The sequence below is a fragment of the Ammospiza nelsoni genome, chromosome 5, assembly GCF_027579445.1.
Source record: "Ammospiza nelsoni isolate bAmmNel1 chromosome 5, bAmmNel1.pri, whole genome shotgun sequence".
Classification (NCBI taxonomy): domain Eukaryota; kingdom Metazoa; phylum Chordata; class Aves; order Passeriformes; family Passerellidae; genus Ammospiza; species Ammospiza nelsoni.
Window position 1 is genome coordinate 37951828 of NC_080637.1, and position 25805 is coordinate 37977632.

The following is a 25805-nucleotide window of genomic DNA, read 5'->3' on the forward strand; positions in this document are numbered from 1 at the left end:
TTGCAATCTGAATGAGAGAAATCAGTGTTGTTTATGACTGTTTGGGCTTTTTGGCATGAAGGTATTCTTGATTTCAGATTGACAGCATCATTGAGACAGTGTTTGTTCACCCTGTGAATTTTATCTGAAGCATCCTGCTGTTGAACTCAGAACTGTAGTTCCTCAGTGTGATTATAATCTTGTCAATGTTATTTGCAAATACATAAGTCCTGTGAGCTTTGCTTGGTGATGTAGTCTGACTCACTTTCAGTATGAGATCAGGTAATACATTGGCTGGTTTTTATTCTACCTTTGTAGAAAATCACAAATCCATTCATTGGCTATAGTAAAACATTGAAAAGATACTGTATACAAGAGACAAAAATACCATTTGCTTGGTGATAATTACTAGTGTTCATTTTCTCACTTAAGTGATAGGGCACATCACACTGTTGCCATAGCAACCCCGATTCTGTCCCATTAACTGCCTAATGTGAATTTATGAATGCAAGTTTCAATGTGTGGAAAGCTGCTCAAAATAGGGAGTGATTCATCATGTACAGCGCAGACAGCTGAGTTGCAGACTAAGTCAGGGCTGTCTCATTTGGTCTTCAGTGTTAAAAGGCTATGCTGTGGTGTAGGTATCCAATTAAAGATGAAGCAATTTGATATTTAGTGAGATGTAAATTGATGGTTGAATAGCTGTTTTAATTTTTGAAGTGTTCTATACTGCATCACAACACAAAGAAAAAAATCTGCTAAAGATAATGGCATTTTTGAGATTTGAGATATTTCTAAGGTGTACCCATTTCAAGTTAGCTTGCTAATGCTGAATATGCTCTAGGATACAGAGTTGTAATGGATTTATCACAAGTTTTAATTAGCAGTTTACACCTCAAAAAAAGAACCCTGCGACTAAGGAACTGAAAAGATATCTGGGTTCAAATCCTGACTGCCCCATGGACTTCTCTGATTTTGTGATACATGTTAAGATCTGTGCATGCTTTTCTCCTGTGAAATAGAGGAAAAAATTAAAGAAAAAAAAATCCCCTCTTTACTTTCTCTTCTCTGTGTCATGGAGTTGTTAAGGTCGAAAAGGACCTTGAAGTTAATTTAATCCAACTCTTGACTCATGCAGGTCCACCACTAAACTGTGTCCCTAAACCATGTCATAGCTATTTAGGCTCCAGTCCTGTGCCTGTTTGCAGTTTTTACACTTGTGACAAGTTTTAGTAAATGCATCAGCATTTACAGGAATAGTCTTCTAGCTGAAATAGAAAATATGTCTCTGCTTACAGTCTGCCTACTCAGTCTCAGGGTGCTGTGCCATTCACCAGCTTTGTGCAGTCCTGAGGGTTGCTGTGGAATAGATGGTATCAAATGCACTAAAACTGGGTTAAAGAAATAATATAATGGATACGAAGCTAATCACATAAAGGTGGAATTAAGGTAGCTTATACAGTTTTATTTTACGTTTGTGCATCTGCAAGATGTTGCAGTCCTTTATCACATTATTATAAACTATTTTTATCAGGTTTGGAGTTACAGAAGTGCTGTATGTCTTTCTCTAAGAAGCATGTTAGTCTATCACTTATTATCATTGGGACAATAAGTGTTTAATTGAGATAAAGAAATGTACTTCCTTTTACAATACTGCTATCTTTTGGAATTAGATTCATAGTGTGGGGCTATGCACCCAACGTTTTTTGAATAGCATAGCTGTGGAGTCAGACTCCAGACTTCATGCTTTGCTTTTCTGTGTATTATTACATTAGACTGAACATTCACTTCCAGAGAAAGATTTCTGCTTTGTTGTAGTTGATAAATTTGCCCTTCAGGGTTGTTCTGTATGGAAACAAAGGACTCATTATTTCTGCTGTTGTACCTCTAATACATATAGCCAAACACAACTTACCCCATTAATGCCTCTTACCGTTATGGTTCCTCTGCTCCTGTGTGCACCTGCTCATCTCTTCCAACCACTACTGGCAGCACCATTTAGTGAGGACAATGCCCCTAACATTACTAGTCTTCCAGACAGAAAGGCCAATTTTGCTTACAAATCCTTAAACACAAACTTTAAATTATGTAGGAAAGATCTTGTTTTCTTTAATGCATAAACTAGGACTTGCAGCAAGTGCTTTGAAACCTCTTGCTGTCAGGATATGCAGCTAAAATGTTTAAAGAATTAAAAAGCCTCATAGTCTTAGGCAGCCATTCATGTTACCAGTTCCCAGAACCACAGATTGGGTCAGGTTGGAAGGGATCACTGTGGGTCATCTGGCCCAGCCTCTCTGCCCAAGCAGGGTCATCCTGAATATAATTAAGAAGAGGTACTTATATCTTAGGTAATTTGTTGCACAAACCCCATGGTATCACTGGAAGACAAGCATATATGGTGTGTTTAAGCCATAAATGTACATTTACATGTGTAGTCTCACATGTGTGCACGATTGCTGATAGAGCCTTTGGCTCATGTGCAGCTGATACAACTTCATTGTCACGGTCCAGTCTGTCTGTGCTGGTGATACAAATGCTCCCAGGCTGATAGGTGTAGCTGTGTGCAAAGGTTTTGGAGATCAAATTCAAATGTTGTGAACTTCTACAGTTTGTTTTTGGATACTTGAAGCAGAAGTTGTCTTAGAATCATGCTGCAACTGGGCTTATTGAATATTTTGACATTTATTTCCAATTTTGACTTCAAAAGTAACAGGAGACATTTGCTAAAAGCACCTGATTCCTTAAGAAAAACCCCTCACAAGAACAAGAAAATAACCTATAAAAATCCCAAACAAAAACAATGCAGAAAAAACCACTAGAAGAAAGTAAGAGGCTTTATATATCTTTTAACATTTCTCTAGTACTAACAGAGTAATTTTACAAATTGCACATTGTTGACACAGCAAGAATATACACTTATGCTTACAAAATGAAAAAACCCAAGATTCAAATTCCTCTTCTAATAGTAGCTCCTCTAAACTCCTTTCTGTGTGAAAATCATACTGATATAATTCTTTTGTTTCTATTTTTTATTTAGTTGGTTCATTACTGAAGTGACAGAAAGTGGTATTTACAGAGCTAATTCAATTAAAAAATGGTGGATTAATTTCTTAGTGGATTAAAGAAATATAAAAAATTGAGGATTTCAGAGGGAAAAGATAAAATGTTATTAGTGTAATAAGAAATATATGAACCAAAAGCAATTTTCTATTAATTATTTATGCAATTATAATAGCAATATGTATTTTCTCTACAAGCAGGAAAAATCAGTGTTTCTTCTTCTGAAGTCTGTTTTCCTAGTTTTCAATAGCTCATTTCTCTGAGATAATGGAGAACCAGTTTGGATAATAAAGTCTTCTAGAGATTCCTCCCTTGTAGGATACAGACTGCAGGTGTGCTAAATTTGCTCTGGTTTTTCTCATGTGGTAGAAATTTATTACTAGCTTAAAATAGGTACTAAAAAGTAAAATTAAAAAACAGAGATTTCAGAATTATGCTTTTACCTGATATGTTAATTTGTTTTTAAACAAATGCTTTTGAGACATCTACTTTTCACATCTCCAAGAAAAACCTAGATTTTAATTTAAAATCCTGTTAATTTAACAGTATTGCTATTGGCTGCCAGTGATGAAAGAATTATTACTACTAACAGCTCTGATCTCCTTTATTAGTGATAATTCTTTTATAAAATCAATTTTTATAAATGAATCAGGTTCATCAACAAACTTTTCATTGCATATTGGAGAGCTGTTCACTTAAACCTCATGTTCCCTCAGGTTTAGTATTTTTTCTTTTACTGAGGTAAAAATGTAGGTGGCCTAAGCATAGCTGCATAAAAATTAGGTTTCTAGTCTGTATTTGTTGTCTAGCATCTCTGAATAGCAAACACAGAAAATGTGTAGCTTCAGAAGGTGTGTCACTCTCGCTCCTCCTTCCCAATATCTATAAGAAAAGCTCAAGTGTAGATGCTAAAGATGGCTGAAATTTGCTACAGTGATGCTCTCATTAGTGCTGGGCTCTTCATATTGGTATTTTCTGCATTTCCCACCGGGGTTGAATTAACATTGAGTAGAAGCAACACAGCTTGCTTTATCTTTCCAGAACAGACTGTTTGCCGAGATGATTTCAGGGCAGTCAAACAGAGTAGCTCCTGAGTTCTGTTTTCAAGCTTTCTTGTGATGCTGAGCTATCTTTTGAATTTTGCCTGGTCTGTCTTGGCTTGTTTAGTGGAGCTGATGATATGTGCTGTGGTGGTTTACAGACCAGACTTTTCCTGTCTTTCCACACTGTGAACACCATAAACAAGCAAGCAAACAAAGAGATGCTGCAGATTATTAAAAAAAATTTTAAAACCTCTTGACTCAAATGAAGCAAGAACGTAGTGCCTGGATTCTTTACTAAAAAGGAAAAACAATGCCAGGTCCAGGCAGATTTACTTGAAAGTGCCTGTTTATGAAAAGTAATCTTGCTGCTTTGCAGTTGTATTTCAAAGTGGACTTTAAAGGTGTTTTTATTCTTCTTTACCCGTTGTGTAAGCTTGTTAACAAGATAACGACATTTTTAAGAAAAAAAAAGATGGCTTCATTTAAATATAGGACCAAGCTTGCTTTTAAGAAAACAGACTTTCTCTTTCTCCCCCCCTTCCATCCTTCCTCCCCCCATTCTTTGTTCAAAACCATACTCAGCCTAGTAATTATCTTGAATTTTCTAACGGGCGTGTCTTCTGAAAAAATATGAGTGAGACCAAAATCCTTCTGAGAAAAGATGTCTCTTGCTTTATCGGAAGGACAAGTCAGCTCCCTGGAAAGGCACCTCACCTCAAGCAGTGGGTGGGAGGTTGCCACTGTCTGGTGCAGCTTCTGTCTCCGTTCTGGGATGCGGAGGGCAGTCCCAGAAGGTAACACTGCCACCTTGGGCTCCAGCGCTGTAAAAGCACAAGCAGGAGGTTCTGCCGAGAAAATCATTTTCTGATGCTCGAGAGCTGCTTGTTGTCTTAGGGTAGGGAAACACAAACCCTGATGTTCCTTCTAAAGCACAGCATCCCTTCTCCCAGACAGTTCAGCAATGACTCATTGAAATGAGATTTTCTTGCTCTAACTGTAATTGGTTTCTTCTGGTTGCTTTGTGGTGCCTTTAAGAATTTGCTCCTCAGTGGATGCCTTCAAAGGAGTTCTAAAGTCCGTTTCATTTCCAGTAGCTCTGTAATTTAAGAAGTTCTATTTTCCTGCACCTTCTATAATTTCATGTTTTATTGACTATAAAACATATTTTGCCTTTCTCCTTAAACACATTCTTAGCTTATTTGTCTTCAGTATGTATTAATTGATGTTTCAGCAAATGCAATGTGAATAGGCAGAGGTTTGTATGGTTCTGCTTTCTAAGAGGTTTCTCCACATGAAAAAAAAAAGGTTTTTTGTAGTGAATTGTCCCATATATACTTTGGGTGATATATTCCTATGCCAATCCCATAGAGTATAAAGAAAAAAGCAAACTAACACATCAATATTTTTTTCTTGTTAGACCCTGAATTATGTCTCATCAAACTACTCCAATAGCTAAGTGTGCATCTAATACTTCCCTAATTATTAAGAAGATATGGGAAAAAGTAAGGATTAGCATGTCCTTCTTATCTTGCCATACAGCCCTCACATATATGACTAGAATATAGAGGGTGCCCCACTTCAACTCCATGTTGAAGACATTTAAAAATCAAATCAAATTCACCAGCATAATTCTTCTAAATTTTGCATACATATTTTTTCACCACTTGTTACTTGCACTGTTCTGGTTGTTATTTGTAGCTGTGAATGATCAAGGACAAAATAAATGAGCTGTCTGCAGGGCAAAGTAATTATGGGAAGGGTGTGCACCTGATGCAGCTGGGGAAAAGAAATAAAATTTTAAAGGTCAGATATCTAATTAAAGATACCAGTTGCCTCTAAAAACTGGGGAAAACACACCTTTCCTCTGCACAGTAAAGCATTCTCTCCAATTACTCTGGGTAAAAGAACATAAATTATTTTCTTTCATAAAATAAGTATGTTTTTCATACACTGTATGTAAATGATCCTTGGAAATTGCCTCATCTTATTTAAAGGAGTCTAGGCATGGATTCTGTATTTACCGAAATCATACTTATATATATGTGTTATATAGAAATAAAAAATGCAATATGAGTAGTATAAAAACATTCTGCACAAATCTTATGCAATCTATTCCATGGCTTTATTTTTCCTAATTATTATGACTAATTATGCAATTATAAAGAAAGTGAGCTACACCCTTGTAGCTGGAGTGGTGTGATACAATAAGAATACGTATCTGAAACAAGAGATCTTAGATACATTTTAAAGAAAGAATAAGTACTAACAATGGAATATGAAAAAGGAGTTTGTTCTGTATTTTGGGCCTTGTATATTTCAGGCAACTGCAAGAAAAATTCTGAATTAGTAATGAGGAGTTTTGACCGATGGCTTGTGAAGCAGTCTCAAGGGAGTTAATAAACCATTAATGTGATGTTCATTTTTCCTGTCTGGTCATCTTTTCACTTCAGTGCCCGAGACAGTCTGTCCCTATGTCACTTCAATAAACAGCATGTTTTATTCATTCTCCTAAAGAATAAAGGCATTATGGTTGATCTCATATGCAACAGGAGTGGTAGAGTGGTGTTATTTAAAATGTTTTTTACAGTGATGGAGATGTTCAGTCACATTTGTGTTATTGGGTAAATACTACAAGACATCCAGCCTATAGCTTGAAATTGGTTGTGTTCATGGGTAGAATAGCAAGTTGGCTTCTTGGCCATGGTAGAATGGCAGGGTAACTGCTCATGGGAGATCTTTACAGAATTCAAATTTTTTCTCCCTATCTTAGAGGAGATTGATCTATGGTTATAGTTACTAATTTTTTTTTTTTTTTTTTAGCAAATGAAAGAATTACTTTCCTGCCCAAGCATCTCAGTATAATCTAGCTCCTGCATGTTACTTCAAATATAATCTTGTGCCCATTGCATAACAAAATTACTAGCTATATTGCAAATACAAGAACTAATCTCTCTTTGAAAAGCTGCATAAACAGCACGGATTTGCTTTGAGGATAAAGGGAAAAGAGTACTCTCCAAATCTGTTTGCAGCAAGGAAATCTGCTCTGTAGTTGCTATTATGCTCCAGGAGCTTCTGCACCCCTTGCTGTGGGCTCAGGAATGCTTACATCTAGTGCCAGCAAGGCATTTAATTGTGTGCTTAACATTTAATTCAGCAAGACCTGTACACATAGTTAAATTCAACACTTGCTTGCCACTGCTGGAAAGAGTGGTTTGCTCCTCTGAGATTACAGGAAGGGAAGACAGATTGTGCTGGTAAAGTAGATATACATGGATGCATGCATCTATACCAGCATCCAAGAGGTCTTTTTTTGGCTCGGAAGCACTCAGATCAAAACCACAGTGCTTCCTTTCCATGATGTGCATAGCAGAGGAAAGGAGACAGCTCTTGCCTCTCTCTAGAAACCTCTCTCGTCATTCCACATCCTGCATGTTTGTCAGGACAAGTGAGGGTGCTGCGGAATTGCCTTTCTTCCTCTGCTTCTTTCCACCATAGAGTGGCTGGCATCGAGGTATTATTTTTTCCATATTGCCTCATGCCCTTGATGCTGCCAAAGATAAGTGTGGAAGGAAGGCTGTAGTGACCCACTGTACAAATGATATTTCTGTTATTCTCTCAGAAAATGTCAAGTCTCAACACTGTACAGTCTCAACATCACAACTTCACAGATGCTCACTCAGTGCCTGTCCATTTCTGTAGTTAACATTTGTAGGATAGAGCTTACTGCTTAAATTATTAACAAAAAACTCAAATTAACAGCGGCCAACCTGCATTGACTTACAGTCTAATGCAGCTCCTGCTCAGCTGCCACACTTTCCCTTGGGATTCACCTGAACTGCTACTATAGTCAGCTCTGTGCTGAGCATGGAAAACCACAGCCACAGATTTCTGACAAGGTAAAGGCTTCAAAAGAAGATGAGGTGTAAGGGATGCCAGACAGTTAATAATTGGGATGGAAGCATATGGTCATTTTTTAATGATAGGCAGAGGCTTCTAGTGGATTCCTTTAAGGATTTCTGCTGTACATGTGAAAAGGACTGTGAAAGAGAATCAGCATTCAGCTGACAGAAATTTTTATGTGATACAACATTATATACTGTAATTCATTGCTGTTAACTTATTTTCTTTTATTTATTTATTTATCATTGGTGTAAGCAGAACGTTTGAATGCCTCCTATTTTTTAATTAGAGAGTTTATGCATCAGAATTCAAATGTAAGTTATAGTTTGCATTTTGTTGGCCAATTATTCAGAAACTATGCCCAGTCTAACAGCTTTCCTACTGGATCATCCTGTATTAATACACACAGATCTTAGGAGCAAGCTGTCTGCTCGTTTTGCAGTGCTGCAAGGAGTAGGTTTGAATCCTGGACAAGCTGGCACCAAAAAGTTGGAAGGAATTCAGAGAAAGCCATCAATGATGATTAAAGATTTAGATTTCATGAAGACTTACTAAAAACTAATTATAGAGAATTCATCCACATGATGAAATAACAATATGCCAGTGCAGAATTATCCTCACAGTAGAAAGGTGAGAATGACTAATGAAGATCAATTTCCAGTCCTCAACACCCCCCATCCCCTCCCAAAAAACCCCCAAAACAGTGTCAAGCTCTGTGGAGTACACCACTGCTTTCCAAGTCTACAGAAACAGCTTGCTAGAAAGGAGTATGATTTGTAGGAGGCAGTGTCCTTGTCTACATTACTTTGTATAATCAACTTAATCTTACTTAATTTATAGTTGAATTCTCATTCCCATTGCTGTTTCACACCTTTTTCCTCTCACAGATTCTGAGAGTGAAGTTCATGGTAGATTAGCCACTCAGTGTGCACTGTGATTGCCTGCTGCATAATTCACAAACGTCAAACGACTTGACAGTCAGTGTAAGGGAGTTTCAAGCAATCAGTTGGAAATCAGAAGCTGGAGTCCCTCAAACCTTGCAAACCTTGGTCAGGAAAAAAAAAAAAAAAGAGCTTTGTGCAGCTATTAAATACCTCCAGGATAACAGGATTTGACTCTGATTAGGTGCCTGAGCCCTCAGAAGTATTGTGTGTTTGTGTTGGGTTTTTTGAATGGATTAGCACAATAGGATCTTGAAAATCATAGTGTAACCACAAGCTCAGTAAGTAACAGAACATTGTTTGGTTTTGACAGAGCCTACAGGGTACTGATGGAGGATCCTATAGGTTTTACTTCTATGAACCGACCTCCCCAGTGATAACTTGTGCTCTCAGCCTAGGCTCTTCCAACCTGCAAAGGAGGTCTGCGATGGAGGATATACCCCTCCAACCCCAATCAGCATATAAGTAGTTTTTTCCTCTACTCAATTGAGTCTCAAAAATTTAAAATGAAGAATTTAGCTTTTTTTTTCAATTTCTAAGATGTTTTTTGTTTTGCTTTCATTGTCAATGGGTTGCATATCTCTGAAATGTGGAAAAAAATTGCACATTTCTGCCTTTGCAAAAGCTCATTTTCATGCACATCCATTTCCTAAGGGATACCTCTTTTTAATAACTATATTAGAGTGCTGATCACAAGCCCTAGTGAAGATGAAGGATGTGCTTTGCTTGTTTGTCTTTTTTTTAAGAATATGGTCTGGAGGAAGGTAGCAAGTGAATGATGGCTGATGAAAATGTGTATTTAGCCTAGGTATCTTTGATTGTGTGAGATTTGGCAAAAATAAAATGTCTCAGCTTTGGGAAAGTAATGGGCTGTCTGTAACCCACTTGACAACAGCTGCCATTGAAAATGAAGACAGCACATCTCCTTGCTTGCAAGTTTCTGCTCTGCTTGTATTATATTCAGCTATCCTCCTCCAATTGTCATATTAGAAATGCATACCTTCATTTCTTCTTTTTAAACTTGTGAAATATGAAGCATATTCTCTAAGTAGCTGATAATCAAACAGCATGGGGAAGTGAAAAATCTACGTACTGAACCTCATGATAGAACAAAAAAAATATTTAGAAAGGAAAAAATGCAATGAGGAAGGAGCACAGTAATAAGCTTTTAGCTGTTTTACAGACATTCTCAGAAGCATATTAGCCTTAGCCTAGTGTGTACACATACCAGATTTCCTCTTGAGCACTGCATAGATGCCCATGAAAACAGGCATGACTGAAAAACAAAAGCCAATGAAGAGCTACAAAGGGAGCATGGAACAATCCCGTTTTTGCTGGTTAACTGAGTTAAAGCATGAAAGAGGAAGCTGAAACTATAATAAGGTGAAAGACATGCATGAAGTAGCAAAGAATATTTCAGAATGCTAACAGGGATGAGTAGGCTAAATGAATATTGCAAGCGACAAAAGAAACAACCTTTAAAAATCTGCCTCTTTAACAGGGTTTCCTGTAATTATTTATTCTGACCAAGATAATCCACTCAATTAATGCTCACCAAATTGCAGTTAATGTCAAATACCATTTAAATAAAATCTAGAGTCTTTGAATTTAGGATTTTTTGTCTGTCTTAATAATTCCTTATGCCACCAGTAGTGTTCAGTCTATTAATTTTTTACACAAATTTTATAGTGCTTCAAAACAAGGTTTATTCTTTAGCTCTGGAAACTGTTTTGGCAATACATAGTTGTACAAAACCAGCAGCCAGTGATTCAAAGTAGCATTCTTCAAGAAATATGAAACACAAATCATAAATCATATTTGATTCCTTTTGCCTTCCAATTTTTCAAACATTAAGAACCACCCTCCATTTCACCAAGGCAAACAATCCAGCTGCACTGAATAAACACCTGATTAAAACCTTAATATCTAATTCACTTTGTGAGAGGGGGAGAGGCTAAAAAATAAGCCTGGTTTCTAAATCTTTAGATCTACGGATCAGTGCTTAGCTGTCAATGTGAGCTGCATCTTAAACAGACAGGAAGGACTTGATTTATCTACAGTGTCTGCTTTGTATGATAAAAGAGATCATTTGACCTAGCTAGAATGTGTTCCTGAGACACAGAAGATGTGTGTTGTTTTAATGGCCTTCAAAATTAAAAATGAAATGCAAGTGATGTGAAAAGTACAGTAGTCCTTGCTTATAAGTAAGCTCTCAGTATTGTTACCTAGCTGACTTGACTTAGAAGGGAATACTGGAAAGCTGAGGTCACAATAACAGTGAGGAAATTTACAAGTCTTACACTGGATAATGGAGACCATAACTACAGCATTAGAAGATTTAGTTGGCAGTGCAGGCTAATGAACAGGCTGGTTTTATATTTAAACCCCTAAACAGCAGGATGGCCAAGTGTAAGTTTTGTGCAGTGTTTATTGTGTCCTCTGGAAAAGTTGCTGTGTGGAATTTAGGATAAAATTGTTCAGCTTTATATGTGACATATTTTAAAAACTTGGAGATTTGCATAAATTTTGCTCTGACCCCCTCTATGGCATATAATCTCTCTTGTGTGGAAAATGGGCACAGGGAGTCTCCTCTGACTTTTCCTCTGCAGTGTGTTTATGCTACCTTCCTCTTCTAGGGAGATGCCTTCTCACCCTCTTTTCAGGACTGGCAGCAGATTCTTTAAAGAAAGGTGTGTGCAGGTGTTTTGCCCCCGGGCCACTTTCATTAAATACACCATCCTTGGGTCAGTCTTTCTCTTCTTGGCTCCAATTTATTTATCAAGGTATAGTCCCTAGACACAAGGACCCCAACACAAATGGGTTTAATTTGTTCAAGTTGGAACGGGTGTGGCATGTGACGTCTCATGTAAAGTATCCTAATACTTTACATTTGTGTTTCTTAGCCCATGTTTTACTTTAATTGAGAATTGGCTTTATTTCACTACTATACATAGTGTGACATTGTAATATCATCTGCCTTGGTCATTAAAGACCTTCAGTGATGGAATATGCTTGACAGACACGGAAATAATACTTACATCCATTAGATCTGTTCAACTTATGGTTAATTTTAAATGTTTGCTCTCTTGAAAGAATTTACTTTTTTAAATGTGTACACACTGTATTTTACTTTCACAGCTGCTCCCTTTTTTCCTCTGCTATATATTGATGACTTGGTATTTATATTTTATTGCCCTTTATTTTCCCTTCCTGCTCATTCTGTCCCCTTATATTTAAAGAAGAAAACAATTTCAGCAAATCAGAGCAGAGGTGAAGGCACCATATTTGAATCCTTAAAATGTGACAGAACTTCTGGGAACTGGCTTATTATTAGCTCACTTCTCCATTCATTAATATGTACTAGAATTCTTCATTTGGTAGTCTTCTCTTTTTCTGCTCTTTTTCTTACATCCTGTCCTAATGTCTGCCATTGTTTACCATCAAGATGGGTCCTCTTCCTCTTGAGGCAGTGACTGATGATCAGTGGTCACACTGTTCCCTTTCTCTCACTGCCAGAACATGGGCAATCTCTCACTATTGTCTAGTGGCCCACATGAGAACCTGTGTGCTAGATTTACCAATAGGGCAATGAAGCCTTGTTTCAGGCCATGAACAGGGCTGAATGTTGTACTAGCAGAAAACATTGAAAAATCAGCATCTTAAACCTTTTCGATTGTTGTTGTAATGAAATAGTGGAGGGTCCTCTTCAATTGTGGCTTTTTATGTGGCCGTGGAGAAACTGTCCCTCCAAAACATGGATAATTGGCTATGATTCTCTCCACTTCCAAGCCCATCATTATAACATAAAAAATCTCACTTCAGGCAGTGCTGCTGTAATGTCTTTCCTTTTATGAAGAGTGCACTGATTAATCCATAAATGTATAACTTAATTTTTGGGATGTCAGCTGTATATATCCCCTTAGTTTTACTTCTTTTCTCATCAGGTGACAATTTATACTTAAGAGACTGAGACATGTTTATTGAGTTAAACTGATTTACGATGGGATGTAGCATTCAAATACAAACCTCTGGGCAGAGAGGTGCTGTGCTTTGTTTTGCCAGTGTCTGTATTTTTGTATCCTGCAGTGAGAGCTCAGCCAGACTTCCCTCTCTGCATTTCCTAACACATAATCTATGTTTACCTGGCATAAAATATTTTTGACATTTTACCTTGTCAATGTCAACCAATATGAATGCAAAGAATGAGGAGAAAAAAGGAACAGGTGTCTTTTCTGACATTGCAGATGCCCGAAGTGTAGATGCTTGTATGACCTTTCCATGTATTACAAAGGTCCTGGAATTCCTGCAGGTACTCACTCTAGAACACAAGTAGGGGGCCATGTACTCAAATGATGACAAAGCAGAGATGAAAAAAAAGAACTTTGCTGGCCAGAACTTTTTTTTTTCTTAATTAAGCCTGGTGAGTTTAGTGAATCTCATTATTCTAACAGTTCAGTAGGGACTGAAGGAGATAACTCAGCATTTTGTAAGAATGCATTTTTAATGTACACATACAGTCAGCTAAGTCAGGTTTTGTTATATGCAATTTTCAGTATAATCTGCAGAACAGTGCTTGGATAAGTGCAGAAACACACAAGGTCTGGAAAATGGTAAATAAATGGCAGAAGAAAGTTAACTGATACTGAAAATGATAGTTTTAATGAACAGGCATTTGTTGAATAAGTATCACTTGGCCTACCCACTGATTTTCCTGTCTAAGACTAAATAAATGCCTAGGTTCTGCGAGTTCTTTTTAATTCTAAAACATACATAGTCATGTCCTGAATCAAAGTTGATACCTATGTGCACATGCACATTAACTTAGACAATGTGGTGATAACATCTGTTGGTACAGTGATCCCAAAATTTGCATTCCAAATCAGAGTCAAATTAGGATTTACAGCAGACTCCAATAGAAGATAGAAATTAAATCTGAAAATGAGAGCTTTGCAGGTGACTTTGGAAGACCCATGATCAAAAGAAAGTGTTGGCAAGGCTCAAGAGAAGAAGAGCTGAGAGCAGGAGTGGCATTCTGCCCTGTGGATACTGTCCAGTGCTGCTGAAGGGCAGGAGGGCTCAGGGAACCATAGCACCAAAAACCACAGCCCATAGCAGATAAATCTCATGGGCTGCCCAGGCTGCCTCTTCCATACAATCAATACTGCCTGACTCTGAGCAAGAAAGACTGAACATAAATCACCAGGCTTTCTTCCAGCCTCCAATTTAGCTGGCAAATCACTGTCCCACGCCTGTTACAGCTTTTGCAATTCTTGTTTTTTGTGTCTGGACTCTCGCTGTGTGATCTTGTTGAATAACTCTCTACCCCTCTGGAGGGCATCAGAAGTGAAAATATGGATTAAAATTTGCAAGGCTAATTAAGGATTTTAACCTATTGTGCTCAGTGATGTTTTTTTCTTTTTCTTTTCTTTTTTCTTCTTTTTCTTTTCATGGAATGTGTCAGTATATATCTTCAAGGTACATCCTTCAAGAGCAAGTTAGGAGCTGACAAAAAAATGGCTTTTACCCTTTCTTTTATGTATGTTATTCCTGTTTGCTGTTCTGTTCTGGCCTATTATTATTCTTCAGATTCCATCCCTGATCTTTTGAATACAGTAAGATACAAAGTGATACAAATTTTCACTCTAAAATGTGTGACAGCACTACAAACATGTAATTTACTGTGTACCAGTTGCTATCCAGTAGTATTGACTGATTTATCTGGGGAAGCTTATTGCTTAATTTATAGGTGCAAATGCTGTAGCTGACCTGAAGATTATAAATTTAAGTGTCAGACGTATTACTAATGAGACAGAATGCCCCACAGGAAGACTTTAATGATAGACTTTGATAACAGACTCTTGCAAATGAAGTGTTAGACTGTGGAGATGTTAACTCATCAGTGTAAGAACCTTTGTGTTTATTGCTGAGTATTATCTGGAATTATGAAATAATCTTGTTGTAGGGCAAGAATTCTGCATATTGAAGGTATTGCATGGATGGATTCAATATCTTACCTATTTGAAGTAGAACATTTCAAAGCCATAAATGAATTCAGCATGTCAAGAGTAACCTCAGATGTACAAAGAGGAACACAATGCTCAGGATAAGAAACTTAGTAGCATATAATTTCCTTTTTTCTTTTTCTCCTTTAAAATGCCTTAACCAGGTAGATATGAATAGCTTAGAAGCTATGCTCATATTTTTTCTGTCTTTCAGAGACATTTCCATAAAATAAAAATTAAAAATAACAAATATTTAAATATGGCTATAATATGCAATACTTTGTTACATAGATTAAAAAAAAATCTGAACACTTGATAGTATATTAAATACACATGCACTGTATAATGGTCTCTATAAAGTATAGTGTTTCCTCTCACAGAAGTTTGAGAAGCTTAGTTTCTACCTATGGATATCTTTGTATTTAAAGGAAAGATAGTATCTTCTTATGTATATTTCTGTATGGAGCTGGTTTTTATTCTGTAAAGCAACCTTTAATTATGAAAACACGTTCACCAGCTTACTGGTGTCTCAATTTTCTCTCACCGTCTTGGTTTGTTTTCCTCCTCCTCATCCCTCCTCCCCCACATTGTAAAAATAAATAAAGGATGAGCTTCTGGTGTTTTCTATAGAAAGTCAAGCTTCACTGACACTGACTAATTTCTTCTACAGCTCACATACACTTTGAATTTAAAATTTAATCTGTTCAAATCAGCTTGCATTACCAGGGAATTGTGCTTAGCATGTTCCATGAATGATTCAATAGATCTTAATAGCTACCTTAGTAATTTCTTCTGAATCATTGAAAGAGATCACATTAGTAAACATCACTAGTAAGTGCTAAGTACATTTTTCATAAAATTTTATTTCTTGAGTACTGTTGATTCCAATATCTGTTGTGTAGCTTTCTCACATAGAGTTGTATGTTGTACCTTAGATTTATTGTGCTTGTAAAGAAGAGTACTTGATTTATAAAATTTTTTTGAACTCTCTGCAACTAAAACAAACAGTGCCCCAGCACAACCACCATGGCATTGTGCTGGCTAGCTCACACAGAGTGCCACACTCCAAGGACCAACTCAAAAAGCGATACAAATGTACCTCTGGCTTCCATGTGGAGCCTTTTTTACATTGTACTTACCACATATGCTGATTCTGATTTCTAGGAAGACAAAGAGTGCTATTAGCCATTGGAGGAATAAAAATAACACTTGAAAGAAATATGTATTAAGGGAGCTGGATGTTTCATAAACTTTGTCCCAATGACTTTGAAGTAGCTCCTAACTCAGCAGTAAGAAAGTGGAGGGATTTTTCTTAATTATGGTTCTCTTGAATACTTAAATTATGAATGAAGAATGCCATTGTTCCTTGAACAATGGTAATACTTATTTAAATTCAGTCCCATTTATAAAAAAAAAAAACAGAAAGAATAAATATTTTCACATTCAAAAGCTTCATTAAACTGCATACTCACAGTTGTCACATATTAATATTTAATATCTTCACTTTTATTTTGAATTTATAGAAAAGCTAATACAAGAGACTTTTAAGAGTTGTTGTAGTTTAAGAGAAATATATGCCACTATGAAGGAATCTGTGTGTTTTATTATCATCTATTATTTGGATGTTTTCAATTAATTGTTTCAAGTGTGATTTTAACATTATTATTGACTAAATACATGAGCCATAAAGCTACAAGAACACAGAATGGATAATTATAAATTTAAAGCCTAGGAGTATCAGTGAAACTACTTACATATCTTTTGAACATTTTTTGCTTAGAGTAATTGCAATAAAAATTAACTTAAAAACCCAATCACATTTCTCTTTCAAGTGTGAGATGGGAGGACAAGGATCCCAGACCTGAGGACAAATCTCGATCATGTCTGTGCACACAGAAATACCTGTGGTCCACAGTGAGCAGGGTCAAAAGACTGAGACAGGGCACATTGAATCTCTCTACTGTTCTACAGAGCATCAATAGATGTGGTTATTTTTGCAGTCCCATAAATATCCATCATTCATAACAGTCCTGTTTTGAACTTTATAATTATCTGATTTCATAGCATCCCAGAATGCAATTCAAGGTATACAGAACTAGATGCATAAAGGATTCTGACACATGCACATCTCTGGCATACATCACCTGTACTAATAGGAACAGGGAAGAAACTCTGGCAAGCAGTTCTCCTAAACTTTCTACAAAAGAGCAAGCAGGACATGCATGGGTGTTGTGATGTGGGATTCCTTCTTTCTCGCTCTGGAGAGTTGTTCTGTGCGTAGAGACTTCACAGTTTTGTGTTTGTCCTCTTACAAAACTCTCAATCAATTTAGGCTTGTGCAAAAGTGGTTTTGTCCTTGTGATAGTGTCTGTGTTTTGGGGTTTGGTAGTGAGAATACATCCAGGTAATGAGTACTCTTCTTATGACTTATGGTTTGGAAGATCTGGCTCTGATGCATGACAGTCATTAATTGGGCACATATGCGGGGTGAATTAAGGTGGGACATATAGGCATAATTCTGACATTTCCTAAAATTTTTAGTGTTTGACTTTGCAACTACAATATTTTTATTAGTATAGCCTTTGGTTAAACCAGAAAAAATCATTTTTGAACATGTTTGGAAGCTGTTAGAAGATATTTGTGCATGTCAGGTGTGAATTTTCCTCATGAACAGGAGCTCAAACTAAACTACAGGAGGAAAAATTGGCCTTGATTTTGAGATGTAAATAGAAATTTGAGTGAAATGAACCATGTGTCAGCTGACGCTCAAGAAAGTCTGCCCTTTTCTAAGAGAGATCCATTGTATTTAGCTTGAAACCAGGCACTATATTTCATCTTTTCTCAGGAATTTCTTACTTTTTTCATTTCTATCTTAATTCCAGACAATAAAAATAGTGTGCTTTTCAAGTAAAATTCATCATGTAGCTGTATAAACAGGATTATATTTAACTTTGTCTCTGGAAAGCTTATGCTGGAAACCATTGATTTATATAGGCATAATAAAGGTTAATGTAAGCAGCAACAACATTTATCTCTGGCCATAAGGAGTCATCACTTTTTTTTAATAGCAATATATACCCATTTTGTTGACATAGTAGTAAATCAAAGACTTCAATAAGGATTGGATTGGAGCAGAAAATTGTACTGGAGTACAAAAATTTGCCCTTTTTGGAGGAACAAAATAAAATCATAGAATCAACAAGGTTTATGACAATATATAGGCACAAAATAATGTGCAAGCAGATCTTTCTCTTCTTATATTGTCAGCCATTGCAAGGGAGTTTTTGGATAGCAGAGTACAAAATAGGAGTGTTTAAGTGTGGAAGCTGTATTGTTTAAAAAGAATTTTGTTTTAGTTGAAAAAAAATAGATATCATTTCAACAATATTTCTTGCAGTTTGTTTTTTTTTAAGTAGGTCAGTTTTGAACTAAAAATCCTTTTACAGAACAAAAGGTTGAAACATTCTGTTTAGAAAATTACTTCTAAAAAGTCAAAAAGCTAACCCAGGATTTTCATTCAGCCAGAATTCTTTGCCAAATCTGACTTGAAATTGTGAGTAATTTGGCCACGTCCAAAAAAAGCATTTTTAGTTAGACTTACTCTCAGCCAATAAATTGTTTCCAGCTCTGTTATTGTGTCCTTACTGTTAGCAGAATGGAGACTGTTAAAGCCAAGAAAAACATCTCTCTATATTCTTCTAGGCCTCTTAAAACATGTAGGGCACCACAGCTTGCAAAAATACCTTAATAATGTTGTTTAAGGAACAGTTGCAATTAGTTTTGATTACTGTATATAAAACTAATCAGAAGTAGTGCCAAGTGAGAGCTTATACATACACAAACCTTTTCAGTGTTTCAAATATGCTGAAGCAGGCATGAAAAGCATGAAAGATAAAGGAGAATTTGGGGTATTTTACAACCACATTAATTTTCAGAACAGATGCAGGGGCTTTCTTTTTTGTTGTTTGTTTTTATCGAAAATGTTTCATCTGCAATGAAAGAGCTGCTTTTTCAAATGGCATTTTTGAAGGTAATTAGCCTGTGATATTTCTATACTTCTTGTTTATATTTCAGAAATATTTTTAAATAATTCAGCATTTATTGTTTTCAAAGTCCTAAGACTAGTTTTTTTCCATGCATCTATTTCACAGTAGTAAATTACATGTTACATTATCAGCATATAAATTCTGTTTCATTTATTTGGAACGATTGCAGGCACTGTGGAATTGAATGCACCTGCTAATTCTTCTCTCTCGCACTCCCTTGCATGTGCGCTCATAATTTGCGCATTTTTATCGTTCGTTGTCCATAATTTCAGAAGTTCTCTGTAAAATGGTGCCTTGAGTCACATCCCCATGTCCCCATGTCCCTGAGGAGCAGTGCTGCAGGAGTAGCTGCTCCTCGTGGGGTCTATGGTGCCAAGCCCCCCATCTCTTGGCCTTGGTAGTGGGTGCCCGTGTCACATAGTGCTGGCGATCAGAACACGCCTTGAACATGTTTATCTTGCATTTCTGTCATCCAGCATGTATTTTGAGTAGCCTGTGGCTGCCCTTTTCAGTCAGATAGCTTGAGGATTACTGTAGCAGAAGCTTGTGGTACTTGAATTAATTCCTTTGTTTTAGAATGAGCATATGCAGCTATAGGCCTGAGATGCAGTTTGGCAGAAAATGTTACAAAGAGTCTGACCTTGGGAAAGTATATTCTTACATGTGGTGTCTGAGATTGATATCACTTAGAGGTGATGAGCTGTGTGCTACATTTTCAAAGGAATAACTCTCATTTTAGACATTTGTGTAAAAAATGTTGCATGTCATTTCTTTCCCAGCTCACAAGAGAGAGAGGGGAGATGTAAGGCTCAGAGAACTGTAATTTAATTGTGATTGTCACCTCTTCCCTTCTTGTTGGGAGGAACTCTGAGCTGTTAGCAACTGAAAATTAATTATTGTCTTACCAACTGTCTATTGTATAAAAAATAACTTAGCAATTGTGCTTCAGTTTTCAGTGCCAGGTTATCCTCATGACACATACAGTGATGCCAGTTGGTCTAAATTGTCAATTGTCCATATAGTTTGGACTTTAGGAGAGAAGAAGACAGAGGGAAAGAACTGACCTGGGCATAAAATGATGGGTTTGTCATCTCTGTTCATCACAGAAATTACAGGATGCTGTTGAGGAATACTAAGCCATTGTTCTCTTTTGATCCCTTTGAACTGATCAAAAGTAATGAGCTTCTTAGTTTTCATAACTTCAAAATTTCTTAAGCAATTTTGATTATATTTCTTCAGTACTCCTATTTATTAAAAAATAGGTTTTTTGCTTGCAACACTAGATGTTTGTGAAATGTCAGCACCCCAAAGATGTTATGTTACTTTGCTGCTGGGCTAATTATTTAGTCATGTTGAAAATAAGGAATCTTGCTTATTAAAAATAACTAAGATTTATCATTGACTTCAGTTTGCTGAGCAAAAGATCATATCATTGTATTTCTTACCAAGGAAAACACATGCTTTATTCAAATTTTACTTTTTTTAGCCTCTAGCAGCTTAGAAACATCAAAAGCTCTGTTCTTGAAACTAAGAAAGTTGTTTCTTTAAAAATAGTTTTATATAGGTCTGAAAGAATATTTAGAAGCAGAAAGAAGGCAAAAAAAAAAAAAAAAGTTCAGACAATTATTTTTAGCCCTCCTCCTCAAAAACCCTTAGGCTCAAGGAATTTTAAAGTATTTTACTTTTTCATTACCTGTACCTGCAAAAAAGTTTTTATTTCATGGACTCAAAGGTGAGCTTCTACAGAGTAGCACTTAGTTTCTGATTTCAAGCCATGTTAAGAGTTATGAATTCTGTGTTCTGATACATAAAAGCAGATCTCTGAAGGGTCTTGATGAAGGCAGTGTTAGAGGCCTAACACATAATCTGATCTATGCAAACTCATAGAGCAGTTTTCCTCTGCTGAAGGACGAGAGGCTCATTAGGGTACTTGAAGCTGGAATAACTTGATTAGTGTAAATACAAGACATAAACTAGATCAGCTGAAAAAAAGGTAAAAACCCTCTTTTCTAATACTGATTAGTTAGTTATTTTTTCCTCAAGAATGATTTTGCTTAAATTAATACAAGCTAAGAAACACTGGCAAAATACTTCCTTTATTACAGAATCTTGTACTCACAGATGCAGACATAAATTCAGGATTCAAAAGTGGTTTGGGGAGATTCTAAAAATGTAGAAAAAGCAGCTTCATCCTGTCTTTCCAGTTGGGAATATGGGCAGGTGGTATGGAGAGTCAGGTGGGAATTGAGAATTATGAAGCCTGATTGCACACAGACATTAAAAACTGAATTAATGTCATGAATCATGGTTGGACATGGACAGTTACAGTCCGTGACCTTCCCCTTTTAATTTCATCAGTTATGTCTGCCCATGTTAGCCTAGTCTACATCTCCAGCTATTAAAACATAACTATGTTTTCATTTTAAATAGAAAAAAATTGTGACAGACATCCTTTATTGGCTCATTCCATAAGATGGTACATCTCTTTTTATAGAGCCAACTTTAAAACATTAGAGATAACTAATGCTTTTATGCTTTTAGACCCTTGATAGTAAGTGAATTTGTACTTTGAATGACATTTCAGGGGGTTTTCTTTTAACTATTTATGTGTTTCATTATCCTTTTACAAATGTTACAAAATACTGAAAATGAATATCAGGTTTTATAAAATCATTATATTACCAGGTTTTTTTACTTGATTTTTTTTTTATCCTGAGAAAGCACATGGTGAATTGTGCCTTGTGAAAACCATTTTGTTTTAAGAAAATAAAAGAAAAATAATGGTGTCCATTGTTTGAAAGAGCTTTTAGGTTTGTGTTTCAGCTTTGCATGTTAATTACATTGAGATTCCTACTTCGGTACTTTATATAGTTAAGAATTACGTATGAGGATGGGTTAACGTTTCTTAACTATTATCAGTGTTTTTCAGAGGGCCTTTTTGCCTCTCTGTAACTTCACTGTACTGCATGTGGTATCTGCCACCTACTGGATATTGTCAGAATTGCCAGTTGTTTACAAACTATAAATAATTGCCAAGTGCCTTCCTCCCCCACCTGTTACAGAAATGAGTGCAGTGGGTATCCTTGCACAGGTTAATGTACCAAAGGAAGAAGACCACAATTCTCAGACAGCCACTTTAGCTGTGTGTAGTGGTTTTAGATTGAAATCTGGGCAAGTTTTAAGCAGTGTTTCTATGCCCTGCATCGTTCTAACAAATTGCTCTAAAATAGTTATGCCTTTTGACCAGGCAATGAAAATAACATATGAAATAAAAGGAGTAAGCTATCAAAAAATATGCAAACCAAGCCAGCTGCGAAACGTACACAGAGTTGTTCAGGTGGGAGGACTGTGCTCATGTTACAGAAAAATTGGAGACATGGGGTGAAAGCTCTTCAAAGTTAGGTATAAATGTTCTGGAAATAATTCTCAGATTTTATGTGTAGCTTCTGATAAAAAGTGGGGTTTGATTTATTGAGTCTAAATGTGAGTTAAAGTGCCTTGCCAAGTCCCTATAACTGCAGTGCCCTTTAGTCCCAGCCATAATTCATTCTTTTTTCTACATGCATTAATTTGCAATAACCTTTTCCCAAATAGAAATATGCTGAGTCTAGTGCACTGCCCTTCACAGTCCTCTGTTGGTACTGGAAAAATCTTTCTACCCTTGTTCTATGACCCAGTCTCATGCATGCAAAATGACCACAGGCTGCCTTCTTGGCTTAAAATGACAAACAGGAATAATTTCTTATGTGCAGTAATAGTTGAACCTAGTTTTCAAATTAGGCTGCTACCTAATTAGGGCTTTCTTTCTGGAAAAATTAAAGTTCCAGCTTTCTCAGTCTCCTGGACTCCATCAGTATTTAATACAATGTAGGCAAGATCTTTGTTTGCTTCTACTGAGATTTTCCTTATTTTCATTTGTTGCTATTAACAGGCTTAATTTTGTCTTTTGTCTAGTTTCCAGTATAAGCTGTTCTCTTTAATAAGATTTAATAAGATTTAAACTCTAAATAAGATTTTAGATTTCATACCTGAATTGCATACAAGCTCAAAGATAATTGAAAGATGAGCTTTTTCAAGTCTGATGGGTAGTGAAAAGGAAGCCTGGACTTTATAGCAAAGCTTGTAGCTTGACATGATACAGCAGAAATTTCAAGCAGAAATGCGTGAAAATTATGTCAGCTCTCAAGGCTGTCCCTTCAGATATTCTTTTTCCAACTGCTGTTTCTCTTAAAGAGTTGCTCTGTGCAAGCTGTTGAAGTCCTCATGGCAGCCAGGAATTAATTCTTTTAAATCTTTCCAGAATATGTCTTCCTGGGGGAATTTCAGCTTCCAGTTCAGAAAGGCAAAATGCTGGGTTTTTCTCCTCAGTTTCCTAGTGTCAGTGTGCTGGCTGATGAGCTGAAGGAATTTTACACCCCACTAACTGCAAAAGAAGGGGGGAAAACCTCTGCTCTTGAGATTTGCCTGAGTGAACTCAGTTAATTTTTTTTAATGCAAAATAGGAAGCTAATGTAAGACTAAGTGCCTTAAAGCCAAGCTATGTGTGTCTCTGTTAGTTTAAGCTTTTAAAGCTCTAGATGTACATTCTGGATGAAGCATGAGATGGAAGGAGAATTAGGAAAAAATGTAATATAAAGAATAATAGCTTTAAAGTGATTGGTATGTAATTGGAGCAGAACAAGTAAACTATGAAAAAGCTGCACTCAATACTCAGCAGTTCATTTCAGGCCACTCAGTCAGAGTTACTGCTCTTGAAGGGATTCTAACCTGAGCCTACAAGAAAATTAGGCACTGTTTCTGGAACATGGAATTGAAGTAAATATCATAAGGCAAAGCAATATTCAGGTCAGATTACAAAGTATATCCTAGACCAAATATTCCTTTAAGTTTCTGCAGTACAACTTCAAGCAATTGCTTCTTAGGGAAGATCTTAATTCTTGTTCATTGGGTAGAGTTCTAACACTTTAGGCTAAATAGAAGGCAAAAGTTCCTTAGAAAAGTGTGCAGCACTTCCCTGCTTTCTGACATGTGATTCATTCCTGCGGCAGCTTCTAAAATGAGAGTTGGTTTGAATACACTTTTTCCAGAAGGTTTGGTTGCATTCTTCTTCACTCAAATGCAAAACAGAGTTCATCCTCAAACCTTGTTAGCCAAGAGATGCACAACCATGAAATGTAAACAGTTTAAAACACAGAGGTTAGAGGGTGAAACCAGAAACATGTCAATTCCCAGCCCACATAGTCTTTCTATCTCAGGGGGGTGAGACAGTCACTCAGAGTTGTATTTTGAAATCCTCTGGATTATAAAAGCAACTTCAGAAAAAAACCAAAACCACAGCTCAAAACCTGTTCTCAGAGGAGTAGCCAATAAATATATATTTTATGTACAGTCAACTTGCTCTCCATTAACACTTTTGATGTACCACATTAAAGCAAGCATATGGAATTAGGTTCACTTTCATGTTATATTTAACTGGTATTTCCTTTAAAAGGAATGTTTTCCCTCTTACTCTGTAAAAGTTAAGGGAGTCCATGCTTGTCTCCACTAACTCTTTTTCCATGTTGCAAACAACAAATACAATGATTAAAAGAGGTTTGAGTGACACCATCATATAATTAAGCATTTACAATTGCCTGTTTAAAAAAAAATTTCTACACTAAGGTTTATTTAATGACTTGATGGAAAGGACTGTTGAGCTTTTGTTTGTGCCAGTAGGCACTGGGAAATAAACTTGATAAAATATAAAACTGTACTCCTGGTAGAGCGTGAGCATCAGTTGCTAAAACTTGCTATTTTGTTTTCTTCATCTGATTAAGGTGAAGCATCAGAAAAATAGATTTTATCTGATGTAGCTCAGATGAAAATGTCTAGGTAATGTCATCTGGGATTTGTTTATGTAATGAGTGTGGTATATTCAGAATTAACACTTATACAAGCCTAGACTGCATTCACAGAAATGGGTCCCTTCACCATGGATAGACTAGAGTTCTGACTTTAGAATAAATAATTTTAATACGAAGGGAGGGAAAGAATCATGCAGTCTTGTAACCCATTTTTATGAAGTAGAAGGGTGACAATTAGATGAAAAAGGGCTGTCATTTTGACAGAAAAAAAAAGTAGCAAATGTAAGGAAAGCAAATATTTATGTGACTTTTGAGGTAAACTGCATAGATAATGAAAGGGCCATAGTTAGAGTGGTCTGGAATTCACTGTGCTCCACCAATCACATCTCAAGGGCTTATGCCTAAATGTGAAAACTCTGGAATTACTTTAAACTTTGAAACCAGGTATTATTTGTCTAATTAAAGTATGGCTGAGTAACTAGTACAACTGGCACAAAGACTGAAGGGTTTGGTATGTATTAGTATGGATGGCAAAGAGAATAGATAAAATAAATTTACTTGGATCAACATCACTTACAAGAAAATGGGATAATAAAGACATACAGATTTTGATGTAGAATGTGGTATCTTTAGAGTTGTTAGAGAGAAAAATACTTCTGAAATGGGCATCAATATGGAAGATCAGTCCTTAGTTACAAATTTGAAAGTAAACATTTCTAACAAAGGTGGATCCCAGCAGTCTCAGAAATGACAGCAGTGTTTCTCACCACACTGCCAGTGAAGCAGCAAAGAGAAATTTTTTACTTTTGATTCTGTTAAATTGTGAAGACATTGTAGAACTATGAGCAGAAAGGATCCTTGGCTAATGTGGTCCCACATTGATACCATTTAAACAAAATGTAGACTTCTAACAGCTTTCATTTGTAACATAGCAAATTCTGGGGAATTAAGGAAGCTTCCCAACAAGGTTGATTAGGCTTGAGGGTTGGAG